This window comes from Somniosus microcephalus, chromosome 24, assembly GCF_052327205.1.
Source record: "Somniosus microcephalus isolate GS21.2 chromosome 24, FLI_Smic_1.0, whole genome shotgun sequence".
Taxonomy (NCBI): Eukaryota; Metazoa; Chordata; class Chondrichthyes; order Squaliformes; family Somniosidae; genus Somniosus; species Somniosus microcephalus.
The window spans coordinates 49444879-49459779 of NC_141010.1; positions in this window are offsets into that span (position 1 = coordinate 49444879).

The window sequence follows — 14901 nt, forward strand, 5'->3', positions numbered from 1 at the left end:
GAATTACACTGGTTCACCACCCTCTGAAGGAATTTCTCCTCATCTCAGTCCTAAATGTCCTACCCCGTATCCTGAGACCGTGACCCCTCGTTCTAGACCCCCCAGCCAGGGGAAACATCCTCCCTGCATCCAGTCTGTCTAGCCCTGTCAGAATTTTATACGTTTCAATGAGATCCCCTCTCATTCTTCTAAACTCTAGTGAATGCAGGCCTAATCGACCCAATCTCTCCTCATATGACAGTCCTCTCATCCCAGGAATCAGTCTGGTGAACCTTCGCTGCACTCCCTCTATGGCAAGTATATCCTTTCTTAGGTAAGGAGACCAAAACTGCACACAGTACTCCAGGTGTAGTCTCACCAAGGCCCTGTATAACTGTAGTAAGACATCCTTGCTCCTGTACTCAAATCCTCTTGCACGGAAGGCCAACATACCATTTGCCTTCCTAACTGCTTGCTGCACCTGCATGTTTGCTTTCAGTGACTGGTGTACAAGGACACACAGGTCCCTTTGTACATCAACATTTCTCAATCTATCACCATTTAAATAATACTCTGCCTTTCTGTTTTTCCTACCAAAGTGGATAACTTCACATGTATCCACGTTATACTGCATCTGCCATGTATTTGCCCACTCACTCAACTTGTCTAACTCTTCATTGGCTATAAAGCACTTTGAGATGTCCTGAGGTCATCAAAAGTGCTATAGAAATACAAGATCTTTCATTTTCTTTATATAAATGTACAGTGTCCTGTGAGAATGTTGTATTTTCTGTGTTACATTTTTTTTAAAGATGCAAAGAGCTCATATACCTCACGGCAAAATTGTGACTTTCAGAAGACATTTGATAAGATTACTTACAAAAGACTTACAGCAAAGGTGAAGCCTTTTGGGATCAAAGGTGAGGTGGCAGATTGGATAGAGAATTGAGTTGACGATACAAGGGCACCAACTGGTAATAGTTCAAGCTGTGCGGCAGTGACGGCTTGAGTCCCAGCCAGATCAATCCAGGGGACCCTGCTTACATAAGAACATAAGAACATAAGAAGTAGGAGCAGGAGTAGGCCATACAGCCCCTCGGGCCTACTCCGCCATTCAATAGGATCATGGCTGATCCGAACATAGACTCGCTCCACTTCCCTGCCCGCTCCCCGTAATCCCTAATTCCCTTATCAGCTAGGAAACTGTCCATCTCCGTTTTTAATTTATTTAATGTCGCAGCTTCCACAGTTCTCTGAGGTAGCAAATTCCATAGATTTACTACCCTCTGAGTGAAGAAGTTTCTCCTCATCTCAGTTTTGAAACGGCAGCCCCTTATTCTAAGATTATGCCCCCTAGTTCTAGTCTCACCCATCAGTGGAAACATCCTTATCGCATCCACCCGATCAAGCTCCCTCACAATCTTATGTTTCGATAAGATCTCCTCTCATTCTTCTGAATTCCAATGAGTAGAGGCCCAACCTACTCAACCTTTCCTCATAAGTCAACCCCCTCATCTCCGGAATCAACCGAGTGAACCTTCTCTGAACTGCCTCGAGAGCAAGTATATCTTTTCTTAAATATGGAAACCGAAACTGCACGCAATATTCCAGCTGTGGCCTCACCAGTACCCTGTATAACTGAAGCAAGACTTCCCTGCTTTTATACTCCATCCCCCTTGCAATAAAAGCCAAGATTCCATTGGCCTTCCTGATCACCTGCTGCACCTGCATACTAACCTTCTGTGTTTCATGCACCAGGCCCCCCAGATCCCTTTGTACTGTAGCACTTTGCAGTTTCTTTCCATTTAGATAATAACTTGCTCTTTGATTTTTTCTGCCAAAGTGCATAACCTCACACTTTCCAACATTATATTCCATCTGCCAAATTTCTGCTTCCATAATGTTTAGTAACGGCCTCGGGGAATGGCTCAATATTGCAGCGCAGGTTGAGGGAGAATGGTGAATGGCATCCTGAGTCTCTCATGGGAACCGTCTGATGGGAGGGAGAAGGAGAAGAGGCTGTTCCATGCAAAAACCTGTGACAACAGAGCGGAGACCATCACACGGCACCTGTGGCACTCTTCGTATTGTTGGATTGACTGAGTCAGTCAGCCCAATCGTTTGACGGAAACAGCAGATGGCAGAAAATCTGCCGATTCCACCCCGAACATGTGCAGAGTATTTATCAAAGAGCCTGAAGAAAAGCTGGCATTGTTGCAAGCGGGTATAACCTTGTCACTGTGATGTATCTTTTGATACCACACCACGTTTTTAACACAGAGGAGGATTGAATGTTGCAAGTGGCCATGCAGTGGCTTGTTTGCACTGTTCATCACACCAACAACAACAACTTGCATTTATATAGCACCTTTAAGCTAGTAAAATGTCCCAAGGCGCTTCACAGGAATGTAATCAGACAAAATTGACTCCGAGCCACAGAAGGAGACATTAGGACAGGTGACCAAATGTTTCGTCAAAGAAGTCGTTTTTTTTTAGCAGCGTCTTAAAGGACAAGAGAGAGGCAGAGAGACAAAGAAGCTTGGAGAGGGAATGACAGATCTTAGGGCCTAGACTGCTGAAGGCACAGCTGCCAATTGTGGGACGAAGGAAGTGGGGATACAAGAGGTCATAGTTGGAAGAACGCAGAGTTCTTGGAAGATTGTAGGGCTGGAGGAGGTTACAGAGAAAGGGAGGAATGAGGCCATGGAGGGATTTGAACATAAGGATAAGAATTTTAAGACAGAGACGTTGCTGGACCGGGAGCCAGTGTAGGTCAGTGAGCACAGGGGTGATGGGTGAACGGGACTTGGTGCGACATGTGCAGCAGAGTTTTGGATGAACTCAAGTTTATGGAGGGTAGAAGATGGAAGACCGACCAGAAGAGCATTGGAATAGTCAAGTAACATAAGCATGGAAGAGGGTTTTGTAGTGTATGTACCTTTAAGGGGAGAACTACTTTTTACAGTTCCTGTATACTGTAGTACCGGCAGTGACCACACCTGTATATAAACCCTGAGTAGGGATCTGTACGTTTAGTTTTATAGTAACCCTCATCCAGTAAATACCTGTTGATTGTTCCTGCAGTCTCGTGTCTAGTTACTGAAGGACACACAACATCAAAAATACACGGATCTAACAGTGGCGACGAGGCAGATTCGAACCTACCTGCAACTCTGCATTACCTCCCAGGGATTCGCTCCTGGAGAACAGTTGAAGAAAGTTGAGGCCAGAAGCACGGGCGTTGAACACGAGCAACCGCCCAGTCATCCAGCAGAGATTGAGCATCGCAGGGGAGGCTGTTGAGAGCTGGGCTTGGTTCTCCAGTCACGGTGGTCCAGCGAAACGGGCTGGCAACAGGTACGGCGCAGACCCTTCCCGGACAGCGGCGGCTAGAGCTGACCGACGGCACAGAAAAGGCCGAGCAGCGTCGACGGGAGAAGAGAGAGGGTAGAGCGCACAGGGCGCAGCCGGTGTTCAGGACCGAGCGGCGTCGACGGGAGAAGAGAGAGGGTAGAGCGCACAGGGCGCAGCCGGTGTTCAGGACCGAACGGCGTCGACGGGAGAAGAGAGAGGGTAGAGCGCACAGGGCGCAGCCAGTGTTCAGGACCGAACGGCGTCGACGGGAGAAGAGAGAGAGGCGCGAAAGAAAACGCGCAGAGCGCAGCCGGTGTTCAAGGGACGAGCAGCGTCAGCGGGGAAGAAAGGGAAAAGCGCAGAGCGCAGCTGGTGTTCAAGGGCCGAGCAGCCGCAGCGGAGAAGAAGGGAGAGCGCGGGAAACGCCATTTTGAGCCGCAGCGGAGAAGAAGGGAGAGCGCAGGAAAACGCCATTTTGAGCCGCAGCGGAGAAGAAGGGAGAGCGTGGGAAAACGCCATTTTGAGCCGCAGCGGAGAAGAAGGGAAGTGTGGGAAAACGCCATTTTGAGCCAGTCTAACCACACCCAGGGATGCTGAAGAGTGGTAGTATCGCAGCGTTCGACAATGAAGTCGAAGATTGGACGACATATGTCGAATGCATAGAAGTGTACTGCAAGGCGAATGAAGTGCCAGATGAGAGGAAAGCGCTGGTATTGTTGAATTCCATGGGTGCAAAAACGTATGGCTTACTGCGAAACCTAGTAACCCCAGAGAAGCCAGTGGACAAGGATTTTGGAAACAAAGGGCTGGATTTTGCTGCGGGGGCGGGTTGGAGGTGGGAAACCCACATTCGGGCTTGTTGTCCCGCCTCCATGGAGATGTGGCCAACCCACTGAATTTTCCTCTGATTGACCTTGTTGAGCCCGCCCTGTGGGCTCAGCAGGCCAATTAAGGGCCACCCGGCAACAGGTGACGTCAGAGATTGACATTTCATCTGTCAAAAGCTTTTGGCAGATGAAATATCAGTGTTTAACAGCTGTTTGAAGCTGTCAAACACTGAAAAACTGCTAATTCAGCCTCAGTCCTTTCTCAGAACAACTTTAAAATCATTTTGCTGTAGAAACAAAGAAGCTGATTTTTTTTTAAAAATCGGAGCTTCTGTGGTTCTTGCAGCCGACTCCCGACACCGGAATGCAGGACTCCTGTAAAGGTAAGTAAAAGTAAGTTAAACTTATTTAAACACTTGCAAAACACTTACCTTTGCACTCCTGCACCCCTCACTCACCTGAACACTGGGCATCTCGACCCCTCCAAGACCTCAGACCCATGTCCCGCCTCGAAAACTTTTCGTGGTTTGGAGCTGTCGGGAAGCCCACAAACCTGCAATAAAAATCGCGAATAGGCAAAAAACTACCTGTTAACTACCTGTTAACAGGCAGTTTAATTGCCTTTAATCCCTTCCCGCCTCTGGGAGTCGGGTTCCAGCACTTGTCGGGAACCCGACTCCTATGAAATTGACATGGAGGCGGGATGGGGTCGGGACCCCCGGATCTCCGATTTTTATCGTCCGCACGCCTCCAACCCGACTCCAGGGGCTTAGGAAAATCCAGCCCATAGTGTCAATCCTACAGGACCACTTAAACCCCACACCGCTGCTGATAGCAGAAAGATTTAAGTTTCACAAAAGGAACCAGCATAAAGATGAAAGTAATGCTGAGTATTTAACAGAACTGCGTAAGCTATCGAAACACTGCCAGTTTGGAGCGGGACTGGCAGATACCTTAAGGGACAAGTTTGTGTGTGGGCTTCAAAGTGAAGGAACACAGAAATGGCTTTTAGCTGAAAAGGACCTTACGCTGGAAAAGGCTTTCAGCATGGCAGTATCACACGAAGTAGCCGCACGGGGCACTGCAGAGATACAACGGAGACCGCAAGAATATGGCACAAATGAAATGTCATACGGAACAGTGAAGTGTTATCGCTGCGGCAGAACAACACACGACCATAATGATTGCTGATTTAAGGACAAAGTGTGCAGACAGTGTGGGAAAGTAGGACACATAGCAAGAGTCTGCAGGTCGGGAAAGAAAACCAGCAGCAAGAAATCTCCGCAGGAGAAGTACAAGAAGGTACATAAGGTGACGGAGAGTAGTTCAGGTGAACAGAAAAGTGATACAGACTCCGGAAGCAAGGAGCTGGGTTGTCTGAAACTACATAAGGTGATCCAAATGGAGGATCATCAAACTATCTGGGTCACGCTCAAGAAAGCTGGAGTCCAAGTGAAAATGGAATTGGACACAGGATCAGCCCTAACAGTCATAAACCGAAGGGATTACAAGCGGCTATTCTCACATATACCCTTGAGAGATACAGAGATTGTCTTGAAGACGTACACAGGGCAAAAAGTCTAGCCCAAAGGAAAAATAAGGGTGAACGTTGTATATATCGGTAAGAAAACACCAAAAATTGACCTATATGTATTGCCAGATGGAGGACCACCACTACTAGGACGTGAATGGATCCGGAAGATACAGCTAGATTGGCATTCCATACAAGCACTGACTGTAGAGGCCAAAAAGGATGACGACGCCACATCTGGACGACTGTCAAAAATGCTAACTGATGCACAAGAAGTGTTCCAGGAGGGACTTGGAACACTAAAAGGCATAACAGCGACGATCAAAATAGAGGAAAATGCAAGCCCAAAGTTTTTTAAGGCCAGACTGGTGCCTTATGCGATCCGCCCAGCCGTCGAAGCAGAGCTGGAAGGTTTGGAACGTTCAGGAGTACTGTCCAAAGTGGACTGGAGCGAGTGGGCCACACCCATCGTTCCTGTAATGAAGAGGTCGTTGAGTATTACGCCTGGTGAACCAAAGAAAGTTCGCATCTGTGGGGACTTTAAGGTGACAGTGAACCCAGTCTTTCACACGGTACAATATCCGCTTCCGCGGATTGAAGATATTTTTGCCTCGCTATCTGGAGGGAAACGCTTCACTAAGATTGATCTGGCCCAGGCGTACCTGCAAATGGAGGTAGAAGAAGCCTCGAAACAGTACCTCACGATCAACACTCATAAAGGTCTCTACCAATACAACCGGCTGGTGTTCGGGGTAGCATCAGCTCCGGCTATTTGGCAAAGGGCAATGGATCAAGTCCTGCAAGGGATTCCAGGGACCCAGTGTTATTTGGACGACATCCTGGTCACGGGCGAAAATGACAGTGATCACCTCGCCAACCTGGAGCAGGTGCTCACTAGATTGAAGGAATATGGGCTCTGAGCAAATCGCCACAAATGCGAGTTTTTCCAGAAACAGATCTCGTATTGTGGCCACGTTATTGATGAAGAGGGGTTACATAAGTCCCCTGAAAAGATTGAGGCAGTAGTCAAGGCTCCAGCACCGGAAAATGTGTCACAATTGAGGTCGTTCCTCGGGCTGGTGAACTACTACCATAAGTTCTTGCCGAATTTGTCTACAGTACTACACCCACTGAACACCCTACTGCAAACGGGGGTGCCATGGAAGTGGAATGATGAATGTAAACGAGCTTTCCAGAAGTGCAAAGAATTGATCACATCAAAAGAGGTGTTGGCTCATTTCAACCCAGCACTACCCATTCGGTTGGCGTGTGATGCATCACCCTATGGCATTGGAGCGGTGCTGTCGCACAAGTTACCGGACAGCTCGGAGAGGCCGGTAGCCTTTGTGTCTCGGTCACTAACCTCAGCCGAGCGTAACTACGCCCAGATTGACAGGGAGGCCCTCAGCCTAGTGTGGGGAGTGAAAAAGTTCAACCACTATCTGCACGGGCAGAAGCTCACCTTGCTGACGGACCACCAACCACTTGTCTCCATCTTTAATCCAAAGAAGGGCGTGCCGGTGATGACTGCACAACGGCTACAAAGATGGTCGCTTTTTCTAGGGGCGAACCAATATGAAATCGAGTATAAGGGCACGAAACAGCATGGAAACGCTGATGGGCTATCACGCCTGCCACTGCCTACTGCGGAGGAAGCACCAGCAGTGGACCCTGTCGAAATATTTCATTCGACTATAATTGAACGCTTGCCAGTAACTAACGCTAATATAGAGAAGGAGACCCGAAATGACCCAACACTGTCTCGGGTATATGACTTGACGGTGAAGGGATGGCCAACACATGGCGACTCACTGTTGCCAGCATTCTCATCCAGAAGAGAACAGCTGTCAGTATGCCAGGGGACCTTGATGTGTGGATCCCGAGTGGTAATTCCACCCAAGTTAAGGGAGAGAGTGCTCAATGAGCTTCACGAAGGCCATCTGGGAGGGGTAAAAATGAAAAGCCTTGCTAGGGCTTATGTGTGGTGGCCGGTGATCGATCAGCAAATCGAGGACCTGACAAAGAGCTGCTCAGGATGCCAGAAGGTCCAAAATGTACCACCACATGCCCCTCTACACCCATGGAAGTGGCCCTCATCTCCATGGCAACGGGTGCATATTGATTTTGCTGGTCCATTCATGGACTCAATGTTCCTAATAGCCATGGATGCGCACTCGAAATGGCCTGAGGTGATCAAAATGTCGTCCACCACCACGGAGAAAACTATTGCAGTCCTACGGACCATATTTGCCAGGAACGGCTTGCCAGAGCAGATTTGCTCTGATAACAGACCACAGTTTGTGTCCGAAGAGTTTCGAAGATTCATGAAAAGGAATGGGGTAAGGCATTACACATCCGCCCCGTATCATCCAGCCACAAATGGATTGGCTGAGAGGTTCGTACAAACCTTTAAAAAGGCAGTAAGGGCCATGTGTGATGACGACGTTCCACTGCAGCATAAGGTGGACAATTTCCTGTTAGCCTACAGAATTGCGACACATGCAGTCACCAACCAGACCCCGGCCATGATGTTCTTTAACCGAAGGTTGAGATCTCGTCTGGATTTGCTCAGACCAAATGTACGAAGAGATGTTGAGAATAAGCAATTCCAGCACATCAATGAGAAACCAGTCTTGGCCCGCGACTACCGAACAGAGAAATGGCAACCAGGAATGATATGCACACGGCAGGGGCCACTAATGTACACAGTGGATGTTGGGGAGAACATTGTGAGACGCCATGCCGACCAGATCCTAGAGTCACAGGAACGAGTCAACCCCATGTCTCGCGCACCTGGTGATGAACCCGACATACAGGTAGCATCTACCCCAGAAACAGTAGCATCGGAAGCTGATGAACCAACTGACGACAGGGGGCCTCCGCACCAAGAACAAGACACTCAGGAAAGGCGCTATCCAGAAAGGATCAGGAAGCCGCCCCAAAGACTGAATTTATAAATGGACTATTTTCAGTTAATGTGCATGTTAAAAGTGTTAATTGTTAAATGAATGTTATGGTACTGTCAATCTAAAAGGGGAGGAATTGTAGTGTATGTACCTTTAAGGGGAGAACTACTTTTTACAGCTCCTGTATACTGTAGTACCGGCAGTGACCACACCTGTATATAAACCCTGAGTAGGGATCTGTACGTTTAGTTTTAGAGTAACCCTCATCCAGTAAATACCTGTTGATTGTTCCTGCAGTCTCGTGTCTAGTTATTGAAGGACACACAACATCAAAAATACACGGATCTAACAGGTTTCAGCAGCAGATGAGCTGAGGCGGGGTGGAGATGAGTGATGTTATGGAAGTGAAAATAGGCAGTATTCGTGATTGAGAGGATATGGAGTCGGAAGCTCAGCTCCAGTTCAAATAGGACACTGGGGTTGCGAACAATCTAGTTCAGCCTGAGACTGTGGTCAGGGAGGGGGATGGAGTCGGTGGGTAGGGAACGGAGTTTGTGGCAGGGACCAAAGACAATGGTTTCGGCCTTCCCTTTGGAGAAAATTTCAGCTCATCCAGGACTGGATGTTGGACAAGCAGCGTGACAAATCAGAGGCAGTAGAGGGGTCGAGAGAGGTGGTGGTGAAGTAGATCTGGATGTTGTCAGCGTACATGTGGTACCTGAAGTGTTTTCAGATGATGTTGCCGTGGGCAGCATGTAGATGAGAAATAGGAGGGAACCAATGGATAGATCCTTGGGGGACCCAGAGGTAACGGTGCGGGAGCGGGAAGAGAAGCCATTGCAGGGGATTCTCTGGCTACAACTGGATAGATAAGAATGGAACCAGGCGAGGACAGTCCCACCCAGCTGGACGACGGAGGGAAGACTTTGGAGGAGGATGGTGTGGTCAACCATGTCAAAGGCTGAAGCGAGGTCGAGAAGGTCACAATCACATAGGATGTAATTTGTGACTTTGATTAAGGCCATTTCAGTACTGTGGCAGGGGCGAAACCGTATTGGAGAGGTTCAAACACGGAGTTGTGGGAAAGATGGGCACAGTTTTAAGAGGCGACAACATGTTTAAGGACATCAATTATGATATGATAGTTTCAAGGAAAACAAAGATTAAAAATGGACTAACCCCACTGTGAAGGTTTGTGCTGCAGTAATAATCACATCTTGCGAAGCTACTGACCTTCCATGGTGGCGTTGGAAGTCAGTTTTCAAAGCAGTCCGTTTCTGCAGCGTTTGGGGACGAAACCTGCCCCAAAGCTGCACCCGGGACCTGCGTCAGGTGACACTGGGCGAGCCCCAACCTGCCAGAAACTTTCCAAGTGAAGACTTCCCCACTTCCCCGGGAGGAGGGTGCGAGGACTCAAGACCATTCCACTGCACCTCCTAATTATAGGGCAGCTGATAAAAAAGACTGTGCTGTGTTGTGCCACCCGAGACCAGGGGGAAACAAAATGTATTGTGACAAACCTGCTTCAGGATGGTTCATTGAATGTAACACGTTGTCTGCAAGATGGTGTGTCTCTGACATTAGGAAATCCACAACTCCTCTGGGAATGTAGGGGGCTATGCAGCCTTTCACAACACTCCTGGGAAGCGCCTTGGGACGTTTTACTACATTAAAGGTGCTATATAAATGTAAGTTGTTGTTGTTGTTGTTTCATACTTATTCTGGGGTTGCATCAAGGTTTGAGCAATCTGCTGACTGTTCCTGTACTATTCGCACAGATCCCTGGGGGGTGGATTGATTCAGGCCTCACCCAGAAAAAGTTCAATTGTTGGGTTAAGCCCAGGAGGCCAGTCTTACAGTCCCCGAAGAGTCACATTTCCCTCACAGTGGTGACCAGACGAGGCCAGGATCTAGCCATAGTGCGATTGTACTCCAGGGCTGCATCACACCTCAAAATTATTTGTCCATTTTGAGAACTCTGAGAATTTTCTGAGTGAGGAGGCACCAACTGTTAAAGAAAGACTTACATTATTTTTATTTTATTCGTTTATGGGATGTGGACGTCGCTGGCAAGGCCAGCATTCCCCATCCCTAGTTGCACTCGAGAAGGTGGCGGTGAGCCGCCGCCTTGAACCGCTGCAGTCCGTGTGGTGAAGGTGCTCCCACAGTGCGGTTAGGGAGGGAGTTCCAGGATTTTGACCCAGCGACGATGAAGGAATGGCAATATATTTCCAAGTCAGGATGGTGTGTAACTTGGAGGGGAACTTGGAGGTGGTGGTATTCCCATGCGCCTGCTGCCCTTGTCCTTTTAGACGGAAGAGGTCACGGGTTTGAGAGGAGCTGCCGAAGAAGCCTTGGCGAGTTGCTGCAGTGCATCTTGTAGATGGTACACACTGCAGCCACGGTACGCCGGTGGTGGAGGGAGTGAATGTTTAGGGTGTTGGATGGCATATATAGCATATGGTGGATGATGCACTATCAACAACACCAAAGACTACAAGTTGAACTTACACGAAGTAGGCTTTTATTGACTAAGAACTGGAGCATGCCTCTGCTAGTGGATCCATCCTAAGATCTCCCGGGGGAAGGGTGGTGAGTCACCTTTATACCCGGGCTTAGGGGTGGAGCCAGGGGCGGAGACATGCCTGGACCTGTACAGAGTTAACAGTGGTTTACCACATTCACCCCTCGTTTAAAAAAGAGTCTGGCGGGGTGAAGTGTTTCAAAAGTTCATATACGAAAGTCTCTCCGGGGGTCTTGTCTGCCGTAATGATCTTCGTGGTGCCGGTTGCGGCGGTTCTTTGCCCGCGGCCGCTTCTCGCGTGGGACGGAGCACTGGCGTGTCGTCCTCTCGGGGTAGGGATGGCACCGGCATGTCGTCAGTTCGTGGTAGACACCCCGGTGGTGCGTCGTGGGTAGTGGTGGTGGGTGGAGGTAGTGGATGGTGATCGATGGTGTTTCGGGTGGTACCTGAGGGTGCGAGGTCTCGAATTGAGACGGTGTCCTCCCGCCCGTCAGGATATGCCACGTAGGCGTACTGTGGGTTGGCGTGGAGGAGGTGAACCTTTTCGACCAGGGGGTCCGTCTTATGGCTCCTCACGTGTTTCCTGAGCAGGACGGGTCCCGGAGACGTCAGCCATGGTGGTAGTGATGTCCCCGAGGTGGATTTCCTGGGGAAGACGAACATCTTCTCATGAGGGGTGGCGTTTGTGGCAGTACAGAGCAGTGATCGTATGGAGTGGAGCGCATCGGGGAGGACATCTTGCCAGCGGGAGATTGGGAGGCCCTTGGATTTTAAGGCGAGCATGGCGGTCTTCCACACCGTTGCGTTCTCCCTCTCTACCTGTCCGTTACCCCGGGGGTTGTAGCTGGTAGTCCTGCTCGTGGCTATGCCCTTCTTGAGCAGGTACTGGCGCAGCTCGTCGCTCATGAACGACGAGCCCCTGTCGCTGTGGATGTAATTGGGGAAGCCAAATATGGCGAACAGTTCGTTGAGGCACCTGGTGACTGTGGCGCTGATCATGTCCGGGCAGGGGATGGCGAAGGGGAAACGGGAGTACTCGTCAATAATATTGAGGAAGTACGTGTTGCAGTCAGAGGAGGGAAGGGGCCCCTTGAAATCGACGCTGAGACGTTCGAAGGGGCGGGTGGCTTTAATCAGGTGTGCCCTGTCTGGCCTATAAAAATGCAGTTTGCATTCGGCGCAGACCTGGCAGTTCCTGGTCATGGTCCTGACCTCCTCGATGGAGTAAGGCAGGTTGCGAGCTTTAATAAAATGGAAGAACCTGGTAACCCCCGGGTGGCAGAGATCATTGTGGAGGGTCCGTAGCCTATCGACTTGTGCGTTGGCACATGTCCCATGGGATAGGGCGCCTGGGGGCTCATTAAGTTTCCCGGGCCGGTATAAGATATCGTAGTTGTAGGTGGATAACTCGATCCTCCACTGCAATATCTTATCATTTTTGATTTTCCCCCTTTGTCTGCTGTTAAACATAAATGCTACTGACATTGGTCAGTGAGCAGGGTGAAACGTTTACCGGCCAGGTAATGCCTCCAGTGCCGTACAGCCTCCACTATCGCCTGGGCCTCCTTCTCGACTGAGGAGTGTCGAATTTCGGGGCCCTGGAGGGTCCGTGAAAAGAAGGCCACGGGTCTCCCCGCCTGGTTAAGGGTTGCGGCTAGGGCAAAGTCGGATGCATCGCTCTCCACTTGGAAAGGGATGGACTCATCCACTGCGTGCATTGTGGCCTTCGCAATGTCCTCTTTTATGAGGGTGAAGGCCGCACGGGCCTCTGCCGTCAGGGGTAAGGAGGTTGACTTGATGAGGGGCCGGGCTTTGTCCGCGTAGTTGGGCACCCACTGGGCGTAGTAAGAGAAGAACCCTAGGCATCTCTTCAGAGCTTTTAGGCAGTGGGGGAGGGGTAGTTCCAGGAGGGGGCACATTCGGTCGGGGTCGGGGCCGATGACTCCACTTTCCACCATGCAGCCAAGAATAGCGAGGCGCGTGGTGCGGAACATACATTTTTCTCTGTTGTATGTCAGATTCAGCCGTTGGGCCGTACGGAGGAATTTTTCTAGGTTGGCGTCGTGGTCATGGCCGCAGATGGTGACGTTGTCTAGATAGGGGAAGGTGGCCTGCAGCGCGTTCTGGTCAACCATCTGGTCCATCTCCCTTTGGAAGACCGAGACCCCGTTGGTGACGCCGAAGGGGACTCGGAGGAAGTGGTAGAGGCGACCGTCGGCCTCGAAGGCCGTGTACTGGCGGTCCTCAGGCCTGATGGGGAGCTGGTGGTATGCCGACTTCAGATCAATTGCCGAGAATACCCGGTATTGTGCTATCTGGTTGACCATGTCAGATATGCGGGGAAGTGGGTATGCGTCTAATTGCGTATATCGATTGATCGTCTGGCTGTAATCAATAACCAGGCGCTGTTTTTCGCCGGTCTTCACTACCACCACTTGGGCTCGCCATGGGCTGGTGCTGCCCTCGATAATCCCTTCCCTCAGGAGTCTTTCTACTTCTGATTTAATAAAGCTCCTATCCCCGGCACTGTACCGCCTGCTTTTAGTAGCAATTGGCTTGCAGTCTTTGGCGAGGTTAGCGAACAACGGGGGGGTTTGACCTTCAGGGTGGACAGGCTGCATACTTTGCGCGGCGCCGTGTTTAAATTCTGCCGGCTGCAGACTGTAAGTGGGGGCAGGGGCCCGCCATATGCCATCGTGACGCTCTCCAGATGGCACTGGAAGTCTAATCCTAGCAGTACGGGAGCGCAGAGCTGTGGCAGGACGAGGAATTTAAAATCTCTGTACTCCACGCCATTCACTGTCAGAGTCGCTACACAGTAGCCGCCGACGTCCGCCGTATGGGACTTTGAGGCCATAAAGACCTGGTGGCATGTGGGCATAACCGATAGGGAGTAGCGTCGCACCGTGTCGGGGTGGATGAAGCTCTCCATGCTTCCGCAGTCGAAAAGGCAATTTGTGGCATGGCCATTTACCTTTACGTTCATCATGGACCTGGCTAGTTGATGGGGCCTAGATTGGTCCAGGGTGATGGAGGCCATCGTCGAGGCCGGTGGGTCGCTGTCGTATTCGCCCGCGCCGGGGGCCTGGTCTCGAAATGGTGTCCAAGATGGCGGCTCCCCCGCGGCTGGTGGTGCCCAAAATGGCGGCCCGCACGGCTCACACGTGGTTGGTGGGGTCCAAAATGGCGGCCTGCACGGTTCACACGCGGCGCTGCTGGAATTGGGGGTCGATTTCGCCCTGCACACTCTCGCGTAGTGGCCTTTCTTGCCGCATTTGGAGCAGGTCGCGTCCTTTGCTGGGCATTGCTGTCTCGGGTGCTTGGCCTGGCCGCAGAAGTAGCATTTCTGGCCTCTGGTCATTGCAGCTGTAGTTGGGCTGCTGGCGTCTTGTGGCCTTACCGGGTCCCAAGATGGCTGCTCCCGTGACATCCACGTGGCCATCCGGTCAAGGGGGTAGGCGTCCATGTTCTGGAGGGCCACGTCTAACGAGTTAGCGAGGGCCACCGTCTTCTGCAGGTCGAGCCCCCTCTGTTCCAGCAGCCTCTGCCGAGTATAGTTGGACCTGATGCCAGCTACGTAGGCGTCTCGGATCAGGTCTTCCGTGCATTCCTTGGCCGTCACCGCTTTGCAATTACAGGCCCGGCCGAGGACTCTCAGTGCCAGTAAATATTCGGCGCCCGATTCCCCGGGGCGCTGTTTTCGGGTAGCCAGGAGGTGTCTGGCGTAGACCTCGTTAACAGGCCTCACGTATTGTTCCTTTAGCGTCGCGATGGCGGCCG